The sequence below is a fragment of the Dipodomys merriami genome, unplaced genomic scaffold (assembly GCF_024711535.1).
Source record: "Dipodomys merriami isolate MVZ:Mamm:240054 unplaced genomic scaffold, mDipMer1.0.p SCAF_19, whole genome shotgun sequence".
Classification (NCBI taxonomy): Eukaryota; Metazoa; Chordata; class Mammalia; order Rodentia; family Heteromyidae; genus Dipodomys; species Dipodomys merriami.
In genome coordinates this window covers 14,180,328-14,190,671 of record NW_027203270.1, presented here as the reverse complement: position 1 = coordinate 14,190,671, position 10,344 = coordinate 14,180,328, and the positions used below count along the sequence as shown (strand labels likewise).

General features: G+C 53.2%; 1 protein-coding gene across 3 annotated transcripts in view; it reads left to right on the top strand.

The window, feature by feature from the left end:
* The first annotated feature begins 2,873 nt into the window (after positions 1–2,873).
* The window catches only part of Slc6a4 (solute carrier family 6 member 4), a 45,628-nt gene continuing 38,157 nt past the window's right edge, over positions 2,874–10,344 (top strand). For 2 of the 3 annotated variants that reach the window (XM_070027399.1, XM_070027396.1), the window contains exons 1-2: positions 2,874–2,993; positions 9,742–9,821. The gene's annotated coding sequence lies outside the window, so the exon portion shown is untranslated. Of the gene's footprint in view, positions 2,994–3,883; positions 3,903–9,741; positions 9,822–10,344 lie in introns of those variants that run through there. The other variant, XM_070027398.1, reaches the window with a different exon arrangement.

The following is a 10,344-nucleotide window of genomic DNA, read 5'->3' as shown; positions in this document are numbered from 1 at the left end:
TAAGTTAGCTAGGTTTGGGTGGTGGTGGATGAAGGATCCCTCACATCCATCCCAGGGGACCACGCAGAGGCAGGCAGGCGTGGGAGAAAGATTATTATAAGGCTTATTAGAAGAGCCATCTTTCTTCCAAGAGGGAGCACAAAGCACCCTTCACGATCCAGGTAGCAGGAGAGTCTGGGGGCAGGAAGTGAGGTAGATGGGCGCTCAGGTGGGTCTGGGTGGAGAGAGGGAGTGGCCAGCTGTATGGCAGGAACTCCTGGGCTGGGAGGAGCTCAAGTCTGAGTGGAGCTGAGGACCAAAGGAGGGGATAATACAAACAGTGGAGGCAGAGCATAAACACATTTCCACAAGCTCCGAATTCTGTAATCACACCACAAGGCCCTCAGCTCCACTGTCTCTGCACTGGAGCTGGGGAGCAGAAGCACTCCTCACCAAGGTCCCCTGAATGCCTCCTCCCACCATCCTGGGCCCATCAGCACCTTAGACCTCTCCATCACCTTCCCCACACACCCACACTCTGTGTCAGGCCATGCCCTTCCTCACCGGGTTTCTGGCATGCATCTCGGCTCCCTTGGTACGCACAGCCCGTGCTTGTCAGTGCTTGTCGCAGCTGCACATCCTGTCCTGGAAACACCTTTTCTCCTGCCTCTCCCTCTGGCTGCCTGCTTGTCTCCTTGGGGCTTAGCTGCAGTTGTGCTCAGGCCAGGAAGGGGCTGCATGGACACAGGGCAGACTTCCAAAGCCATCCAGTGAAGCTTTCTGGGCAGCAGGATCAGGCGCCAGGACAGACCTGGAAAGAGGGGATCTCATGATGGGGAGAGGATGCTGCGGTTGGGCAGGGCACTGTGGCCACGGGAATCTGGACCATCACGGGAGCACGGTGCTGGCGGAAGGAGCTAGTGTTAGGGGCAGGAGGAAGGGATGACACTTGGAAAGGATGGCCACCTGGATCAATTTTGTGCTCACTGGTCAGGGTGGCAGCAGGGAAGAAAAGAAGGGTGCATCTGTGAGATGTATTTCTGAGCCCCTCAGTAAGCAAAAGGAGAGGAAGGAGGTGACCTGGGTGTCCCAGCTGAAGGGAGCATGGGAGGGACCCTTTCCCACAATCAGCAGAGGGAAACATTGTTAGCAGCTATCTGGCAGAAAGGTCCCCAAAGGGAAGGCTGGAGGCTGGGGTTATGAGCACGCAAACCCAAGGAGAGATTGTCCCATCCAGTCGCACAGTGCCCACCCAGGAGGGCGGTGTCAGGAGGACCTGGGCAGCAGCACAGGAGGACAAAGAGCATAGAAAGGCCCAGGCTGGTGCCAAAGTCACTCATCCCCGATGTCTCGCTCTCCCCTCGGCCCTGCCCCTCTTCCAAACTGCCTTGGATGTGTGCAGTTCCCGGTCTACACAACCACTGAAAGATGTGTTGATCTGATCTGAGAAGGAGGCTTCCAGCGAGGGCTCTGCCGTCCCCACCCCACCTCCGGCCAGGGCTCTGTTCCCCATACACACACCCCCGCCCCAGGCTTTGGGCCAGGCATGCAGTACCCAAGCCTGCCTAGGATCTCGGCCCGGCTTTCCCGGCCACCTGCGCGCTCCCGGGATGCTTCCCGGCTCTTCTTGCAGTTCCCGCCCTGGCGACTAGGTGGCGCCCAAACCCCGCACCGATCCCTCCCGCGGGGCACCGCCCACACCTGCGGCCAGTTCCTCAGCTCAGTCCCCGCGCGGGCGCCGGCTCGGCTCAGCTCTGCCGTCCGGTTTCCAATGTCCCAGGTACATACAAAAGGAGCTGCCAACTGGGTCCTCGCTCCTTCCTCTCTAAGCCTCAACTGGGCTATCACCCTCTTCCCCGGACACCTGTGAAGAGAAGCAGACTGGGTCAGCCCAGGCCCTGACCTCAGCGACAGCAAAATGCAAAGACTCCATCAATATTCTCTTTCACTTTTCTTTGTAATCCTGGCCTTTCAGAGAACACCGAACTTCCTAACGTTACATTCCGTTGTTAGCTCCTAAAGAAATGAGCCAGACTACACGACGCACTAGGTTCAAAACAATGGGGTCCGAAGGAAGCCCTGGAGATGTTTGGGCCCTGGGGCTGGAGCTTGGTTTCCGGGCGCCGCCAGGGCTTGAGCGTTTCCGCAGATCGGCACGGGGCTCTCCGCGTAAACTTGGCGTGCACCGGGGCCGGGGCACAAAATGAGAGCGTCCTCCATTCATTCATTCTTCCCCGATTACGGTGTGCAGCTGCGGGAGGCTCGGAGGACGAAGACGCGGAAGTGGAGGGATGGGACCCGGCCCTGTGGCTCCCCGCGGCGAAGTCACACAACCCGGTGGCAGGCCGGGCTCGGTGGAGACCCGGGCCGGGGAGGAAAGAAGGCGGGGTGGGTCGGGACCAGGGTGAAGGCGGGGGTGGGAGGTGGAGGGTGGTGGTCTGTGGTCTAAAGTGATCCGTAGCGATCGCCTGGGGGAGGTGATTGAGCAGGATCTGAACACAAGGCGGGGTGCACGCGGTGGTGGTGGGGTGTCCCGGGTGGAGAGTCACCGGTCAGTGTGGGGGAGCCTCTCCCCGCCCCAACCCCGGGTCAAGAGCAGAGAAGTTGGATCCTGCGCCCTGCCCGTGCCCTGTCCGGCCGGTTTGCAGCTGCACCGTGTCGTGCGTGTGCGTGTGCGCGCGCGCGCGCGCGCGGGCGGGCGGGGGGCTTCCACCACACCGGGTGCGCGTGTCCCTCCCCCACGCCCCTGCTCCACCGCCCCCTCCCGCGCCCCACGGAACGCCCCGCGCTGCCGGCGCACGGAAACTAAAGTTTATTGGACCCGAGTGACGCAAAAAATTCTTGAAGAGCTCTTTGGCGGCGGCGGCTATCTAGAGATCAGACCATGTGAGGGGCCGAGAGTACAAATAGTGCGGCGCGGGCGGGCGGGCGCCGGCTCCGCGCACGCAGCGGCCGCCCGGGTGCCTCGAGGGCGCGAGGGTGCGGGCGCCTGCCCAGCCCCCCTCCCCCCGCAGGTGGGTCCGCGTCCTGCGCGCGTCTAACCCCCCGCGTCCTTGCAGGTCCCAGCCCTCCTGGCCTTCCCCTCTTTCTCTCCTCTCTCACCGGGCAGCCGGGGCTGCGCCGCCCGCCGTAAAGAGCCGGTGCCACGGCAGCCCCGCGGCGGCTGGGGAGCGTACAAGGGTCGGGAGGTTGGGGGGGGGGCGCTGCGGTGCTGGCGTGCTTTGGAGGGTTCCTTTTAGTTGCCTGGAGGTAAGGATGGGGGAGCTTTGCCAGAGTCCACCCGCACCCCCTCCCCATCCCGCCAGGACTAGAGGGAGGAGGACTCGGTTCCGAGTGTTGTGTTGCACTTGGGCAAAAGTTGCTTTGGGGCCGGCGCGGGGGGTGTGTGTGGTGCTGGCTTCGCGCGCCCGGTGACTTCGTGCAAGCAGGGAGAATTCGGGTTGACACAAATACCCAGATTATCTAGAGAGATCGTAAGTGGGCCGAGACTCCGTGCGCTGGGAGTGTCGCGAATACCCGCAGCCCATTCCGAGTGGATGCGCGGCGGCTCCCGCGTGCGGGTCGGGCAGCCGCCCTCCGGAGCGGGCCAGCCTGAAAAGCCATCGCGTTGTGCGCCGTGGCGTTTGCACAGTGAACCTTGTCTTTTCCTGTTTGGGGCGGCGGGGGGTGGTGGTCTAAGGAATTTGTAAAAGGCAGACACTCACAGACGCTGCTGTGTATGTATTTTTATGATCAATTTTGTCCAGGAAAAAAGTGAACCAGGTCAATAGATTATTTATGAGCCTGCTAACTCATCAGAGTAAGACGGGATCAAATATTTAATGTATTTTGCCTTCAGTTACATAGGAAAAATGTCTCAGGAAGGCAACATTGGGATTTGTGTTTAATGAAGCAGGAGGAGCTCAGAGGCCTTGCCAGTCTGGGTGAGTGCTGTGAGGAATCCCCGCGGCTCCCACTCTGTCTCCTTCTCCCACTTGCTGTTGTGAGTTCCTGCTGGCCAGAGGTCCAGCTTTTCCAACGAGGAGGACAGGCGGGGTCTCCTGCAGTTCGAGTACCTTTACTGGTTTTTGTTTTGGAAATTGTGGGATTTAACGTAAGGCCTTGTGAATACCAAGAACACACCCACCACTGACTGGAGCGTAGTTTTTCCCTTCCTTTCCTTGAAACGTGAGAAGAGCCTATCGCAACCCTTCTCAGTGAGTCAAAAGGCCCACAAGCAGCCAGGTGCTGGTGGCTCCTGCCTGTAATCCTAACTACTGAAGAGCTAAGGGTACAGTTTGGAGCCAGCCCCAAGGAAAATCTGAGAGTCTTCCAACAGAAAGCTGGAAGTAGAGGTGTGGCTCAAATGGTAGAATGCCTTCCTCGGAAGGGAGGGGACCAAAAAAAGCAAAGAAACCACCAGGCCCTGAGTTTAAGCTCCAGACTCTCCCCCTCTCCCCTTCTCCCCCTCTCCCTCCCTCCCTCTCTCTTCCCTTCTCTTTCCCTCCCCTCCCTCTTTCCCTCCCTTTCTCTCTCTCCCTCCCTCTCTTTCTCTCTCCCTCCCCCTTTCCCTGAAAGTGCCCAGCCCAGATGTAAACCCTTTTCTTTCCATCTCGGGCACTTGGTTTAAGAAAGAAAGGGCAGCCGAGCGCTGGTGGCTCACGCCTGTGATCCTAGCTACTCAGGAGGCTGAGATCTGAGGATCATGGTTCAAAGCCAACCCAGGTAAGAAAGACCGTGAGACTCTTATCTCCAATAAACCACCAGAAAACCGGAAGTGGTGCTGTGGCTCAAGTGGTAGAGCGCTCGCTTTGAGCTGAAGAGCTGAGAGACAGCGCCCAGGCCCAGAGTTCAGGCCCCACGACAAAGGAAGGAAGGAAGGAAAGAAGGGAGGAAGGGCGGGCAAGGGCTAGAATAATGTTGATGTTTTAGTGGCATCTGCAAGTCCTCAGAAATAATGCCACTTTGGGGGATTTTTTAAAGATTCATCCCAGCATTTTGACAAAACTTGGTGGGGCATGGGCAAATTTCCCCGATGGACCGATGGACCGGTGGCTGGTTGGAGGGAGGGAGGGAGGAGCATGGGTTGGGCTCTCTCTAAATCAGGCTTGGAAGCTCCTGTGGATGCCCTCTCCCAAGAGGAACATAGACTAATTCCACAAGTGAGGCCAATTCGCGGCCATCCCTTCTCTATCTGGAGTTATACAGTTGGAGAGCCGCAGGGGACAGGCATTCCTGCAGAAGTTGAGCTTTCCTTTGGCCCCCTGAATCAACAGGATGTGGTCATGACTCGACTCCTTTCTTCAAGATACCCCATGGCCAATTATTTTATTTTGAGAGGGTAACAGGGACCTTAACTACTCAAAGTAACCTACCAACTCCTCTGGGTATCATCATCCTCAGTTGCAAAGAGGGGGAGGAGGGGCAGCCTACATAACATGTCCAAGCTCTCTCCAACTCACCTTGTGATGGTGGTGTTCCTGACCTCTCCGATTTAAGAAAATCCAAGCTGATGGGGGCAGGGGGGAGGAGAGGGGAGTAGTGGCTCTCGCCTGTAATCCTAGCTACTCAGGAGGCTGAGATTTCAGGACTGTAGTTGAAAGCTAGCCCCAGCAGAAAAGTTCATGCAACTTTTATCTAAGCTGTAATGATGGTGCAGACATGCCTGAGGGCTTGGACTCCGCAGGGTCTTCTGCTGCACACTCAGACACGTGTGAGTTAAACCCTGTGCTTCATCCACACCCAGCCAACAGCAACCCAGCTTGTCCCCAGTCTCTTGGTGCTCTGTAGGAGCTCAGATGCAGCTCAGTTCCCTTCTCAGCTCCATCTGCATTGCCATCAGTTGTATCCTAAGGAAAGAAAGGAACATCTTTCTAAGAAAGTGAATGAAACTAAGCTTTGAAAGAGACCTGGAATCACTGCTTCTATCAGAGCAGTGAGAATCATCACTAGGGTGGGCACAGGCCCACAAGGGCTAGCGGGGCCCCTGTATTTCTAGGCAGAGCAACTTGTGGCTTTGTGTTCCAAAATATCAGTCTGTGAGTATGTCCCTGCAGGAGACATTCTCTTCAGTTAGCCTTTTTCTTTTCTCTTTTCTTTTCTTTCTTTCTTTCTTTCTTTTTTTTTTTTTTTTAGCTCTGGTGACTGGGAAGATGAATGAACATTTGTTGAATGTTACAAACACACTCTTACACTGAGCAAGTGTTTTTGCAGCCCTGTGTCTTAACAAGGTGACTGAATGACTAGAGATAAGGACAGTGGGGGGAGGGAAAGGGCCCTTTCCACGGCCTTTATTGCTTTCATGAATCCCTCGGCTCCCCTGGGACCTGTTCAGGGTGGTGGCTCCCTTGTTTTCATCCAAGGGCACCAAAGGGTTGTCTCAGTAATATAAAAGCCATAGACTATTTGACTTCATGACTGAATGGACCTCCATCAATCCCAGATGCCCCTGGACTGCACCCTGGTCAGCAGGGAGGTGAGGCCCCAGGGCTCCAGGCACTGACACAGGACACATGGGGTCCTGAGGTCCAGTTCTTCATGACATTATTTGCCTGAAGCATTTCACAGCCTGCTCGGTAAAGAGCCAGCTGGATGTTCTGCTGGGTGGGCAGCCAGCAGGAGGGCCAAGTCAGGGAGCCTTTGTCCCTGAGGTTTATTTTGTTTTATTTTATTTTATTTTTTGTGGTCATGATAGGCTTGAACTCAGGGCTAGGCGCTGTCCTTCAGCTCTTCAGCTCAAGGCTAGCACTCTACCATTTGAGCCACAGCGCCACTTCTGGTTTTCTGGTGGCTTATTGGAGATAAGAGTCTCATGGAGGGGCTGGAAAGGTGGCTCAGTGGTAGAGCGCTAGCCTTGAGCTGAAGAGCTGAGGGACAGCGCCCAGGCCAGAGCATGCCTTGCATGCATGAGGCCCTGGGTTCGATTCCTCAGCACCACATAAGCAAAAAGAAAAGAGCCAGAAGTGACGCTGTGGCTCAAGTGGTAGAGTGCTAGCCTTGAGCTGAAGAGCTGAGGGACAGCGCCCAGGCCCACAGTTTGGGCCCCACAACCGGACTCCCCCCCACCCCCCCAAAAAAAAAGTCTCATAGGCTTTCCTACCTGGGCTGGTTTTGAACTGCAGTCTTCAGATCTCAGCCTCCTGAGTAGCTAGGATTACAGGCGTGAGCCACCAATGCCTGGCTCCCTTAGGTTTTTGTGTGACCTTTTGGGGCATTTTTTGGAGAAAGAGGGAGAATTTTATATTGTCATGTGTCCATGCTAACTAAATATCTTTGGTTTTGTTTTGTCAGTCTTAGGGCTTGCTTGGACTGCAGGCCTGGGCACTATTCCTGAGCTTTTTTGCTCAATGCTAGTACTCTACCACTTTGAACCACAGCTTCACTTCTGGTTTTCTGGTGGTTTATTGGAGATGAAGAGTCTCACAGGCTTTCCTGCACAGGCTGGCTTTGAACTATGATCCTTTAGATCCTAGCCTTCTGATTAGGATTACATGAGCCACCAGTACCCACATAGATGTATTTTTTAAATTAATTAATTAATTAATTAATTAATTTTTGTCAGTCATGGGGCCTGAACTCTGGGCCTGGGCGCTGTCCCTCAGCTCTTCAGCTCAAGGCTAGTGCTCTACTACTTGAGCCACAGCACCACTTCCGGCTTTTTTCTTTTTGCTTATGTGGTGCTGAGGAATCGAACCCAGGGCCTCAGGCATGCAAGGCAAGCGCTCTACCACTGAACCACCTTCCCGGCTCCTAAATGTATTTCTTTAAGGGAATTTTCCCCCCTTCAATGAAATGCCCTAGAATCAGGGACTGGGAGACTGGAAGGATCATGGAGGTCTGGAGCTGGAGCATGGTGGTTTGCTCTAGTTTTCCCATGAGTCTCAGGCCACAGTAGTGTCTATAATTTGGTGCTCCTGCCCTTGAGAACTTTTTTCTCCCCTGGCTAGTGGTGGTCCTGACAGCTTTTAAAGTGTCCCCTTGTTCAGAGGAAAGGAGATGGGTTGGTGGGAGAGGAACAGGGAGACCACAAGCTAAGCTGTTCTGGGGAGTCACCAGGAATCAGACCGATCAGAGGTTTTCCAGTATTTGTCTGAATTATGTTTCTTCTCTATGGTGTGTGTGTGTGTGTGTGTGTGTGCGTGTGTGTGCGCTCCCACACACGTGTTGTACAGGGGATTGAAGTCAGGGTTTGGGCCCCTTTGCTTTTTTACTCAAAGCTGATGCTCTAACGCTTGAGCCACAGCTCCACTTCCAGGTTTTTTTGCTGGTTAATTGGCAATCAGAATCTCACAGACTTTTCCTGCCCTCGACTGGTTTTGAGCCACGATCCTTAGAGCTCCTCTTCCTGAGTAGTGAGGATTACAGGTGTGAGCCATCAATGCCAGGATTTTTTGATAAATGAATTATACACACATCTAAGGTTTGCAGATGGAACAAATAAAAGGTGACCGATCAGTTGTTACAGATGAAGTCATGAATGTGATTATACAATGTGTGTCAGTGTATGTGTTTTTTTTTTTGGTAGAAGCGTGGACATTCCCCTTGTGCCTCCTAAGAATAGGGGTGTCCTCCTATCACCACTGCCTATTAGTACTCTGGGGATGTGACCTCCATGATCCAATATGTAGCTCATGTCAAACTTGCTCTCTGGGGCCATGTCTTCTTCCACTGATGGAGTTACTGTTTTTGTAGTGATGGGGATGGAACTCAATATCTCAGCCATACTAGGCAAGCTCTATTGGGGTTACTTTCTGAAACTGTCGAGTCTTAGGGGTCAGCCATGCCTCTTGTGCAAGAGGACAGAACTGACAACTTGGTGTGTGCCAGGTGAGGGCGAGCTGAGTTTTTGCCAATGTTCCCCTAACGGTATGGCTTGCTAAGATGCATTTCAGAATTTCTTTTTCACTTTAGTGGCAGCACTGGGATTTGAACTCAGGTCCTCGTGCTTGCTAGGCACTCCCCCTCCAGCCCTTTCTGCTTTCATTATTTTTCAAAAAGGGTCTCACTTTTTATGTGGCTGGCTTGGAGTATGAGCTCACCTATGGACACCTCCCTCATAGCTTGGACGGCAGGTACACACCGCCATGCCCAGCTTCTTGTTGAAATGGAATCTCAGGAAGTTTTTCCCCTAGCTGGCCTCAAACTCTGATCCTCCTGCTATCAACCTCCACTGGCTAAGCAACAATGTTGCAATCATCATGCTTTGAGTGGCTAAAGAGGTGGCCCCAGGTGGTCTCCATGGCCCTTCACTCTGAAGTGACCTTCTCTTCTAGTAGGTGGTTTTCTCTCTCTTTTTTTTTTTTTCTCTACTTCCTGCCACACCTAGATTGGGTCTAATGCCCCCAGACTCACTTCATATCCCTTCCTCCTGTGTCTCTGGTCCTCCTTGTCCAGGGGCAATTCTACCCCTGTCCTGGGTATTCTTTCTTTCTCTTTGCTTGCTTGCTGGCTTGCTTTTTTCTTTCTTTCTTTCTTGTCAGTCCTAGGGCTTGAACTCAGGGCCTAGATAAATGCTCTACTACTTGAACCACAGTACTACTACTTCTAGTTTTCTGGAGATGAGTCTCCTAGACTTTCCTGCTTTGGCTGGCTTCGAACTGTAATCCTCGGGCTACGATTACAGGCATGAGCCACCAATGCCTGGCCCTAGGAACAGGTTTTCTTTTCCATTCCTTTTCTTCCTTTGTTGGGTCCATCTGTGTATCTAATCATGACTGGTTCACAAAGAATTACTCTCATAATGTACTCATAGTTAAGAAAACACTGTTTCTTTTTTGTTTTAAGGTAGGGACTCATTTGCCCAGGCTGGCCTTGAACTCCTGACTCCTGAGTGCTGGGATTACAGGCATAACTCACTGCACTGGGTAAGCAGCTATGTTTCAGAATGCCCCCTTGTGTTTTGTATTTACCTGTTTAAAGCATCACATGGATTATCACAACAATAAAGGAGTGTTCACAAGACAACAGCCATGGCTGGGGTATGGGGCTCAGTGACAGTGTTCATCTAGCTTGTGCAAGGCCCTGAGTTCAATTCCTTAGTGTCACATACACAGAAAAAGCTGGAAGTGGTGCTGTGGCTCAAGTGGTAGAGTGCTAGCCTTGAGCAAATGAAGCTCAGGGACTGGCAAAAAAAAAAAAAAAGTAAAAGATATGCTTTCATTTATTTACTTGTAGGGGTAGCAAATATATTCCCACTCACACACAGCTGACTTGCGTGGACATTGGGAACACAGACTATGGAAGGGCAAGCCTGTACTTGTCTCTAAGTTTAAAGACAGCCTGAGCTTCCTCCCCTTCCTGTCTTTCCTTTCCTTCCCTTCCTGTTACAGCAGTGCAGACCAGCAAAGACCTAGACGACTTTTACAGAGAGAATAAATTAGTTTACTG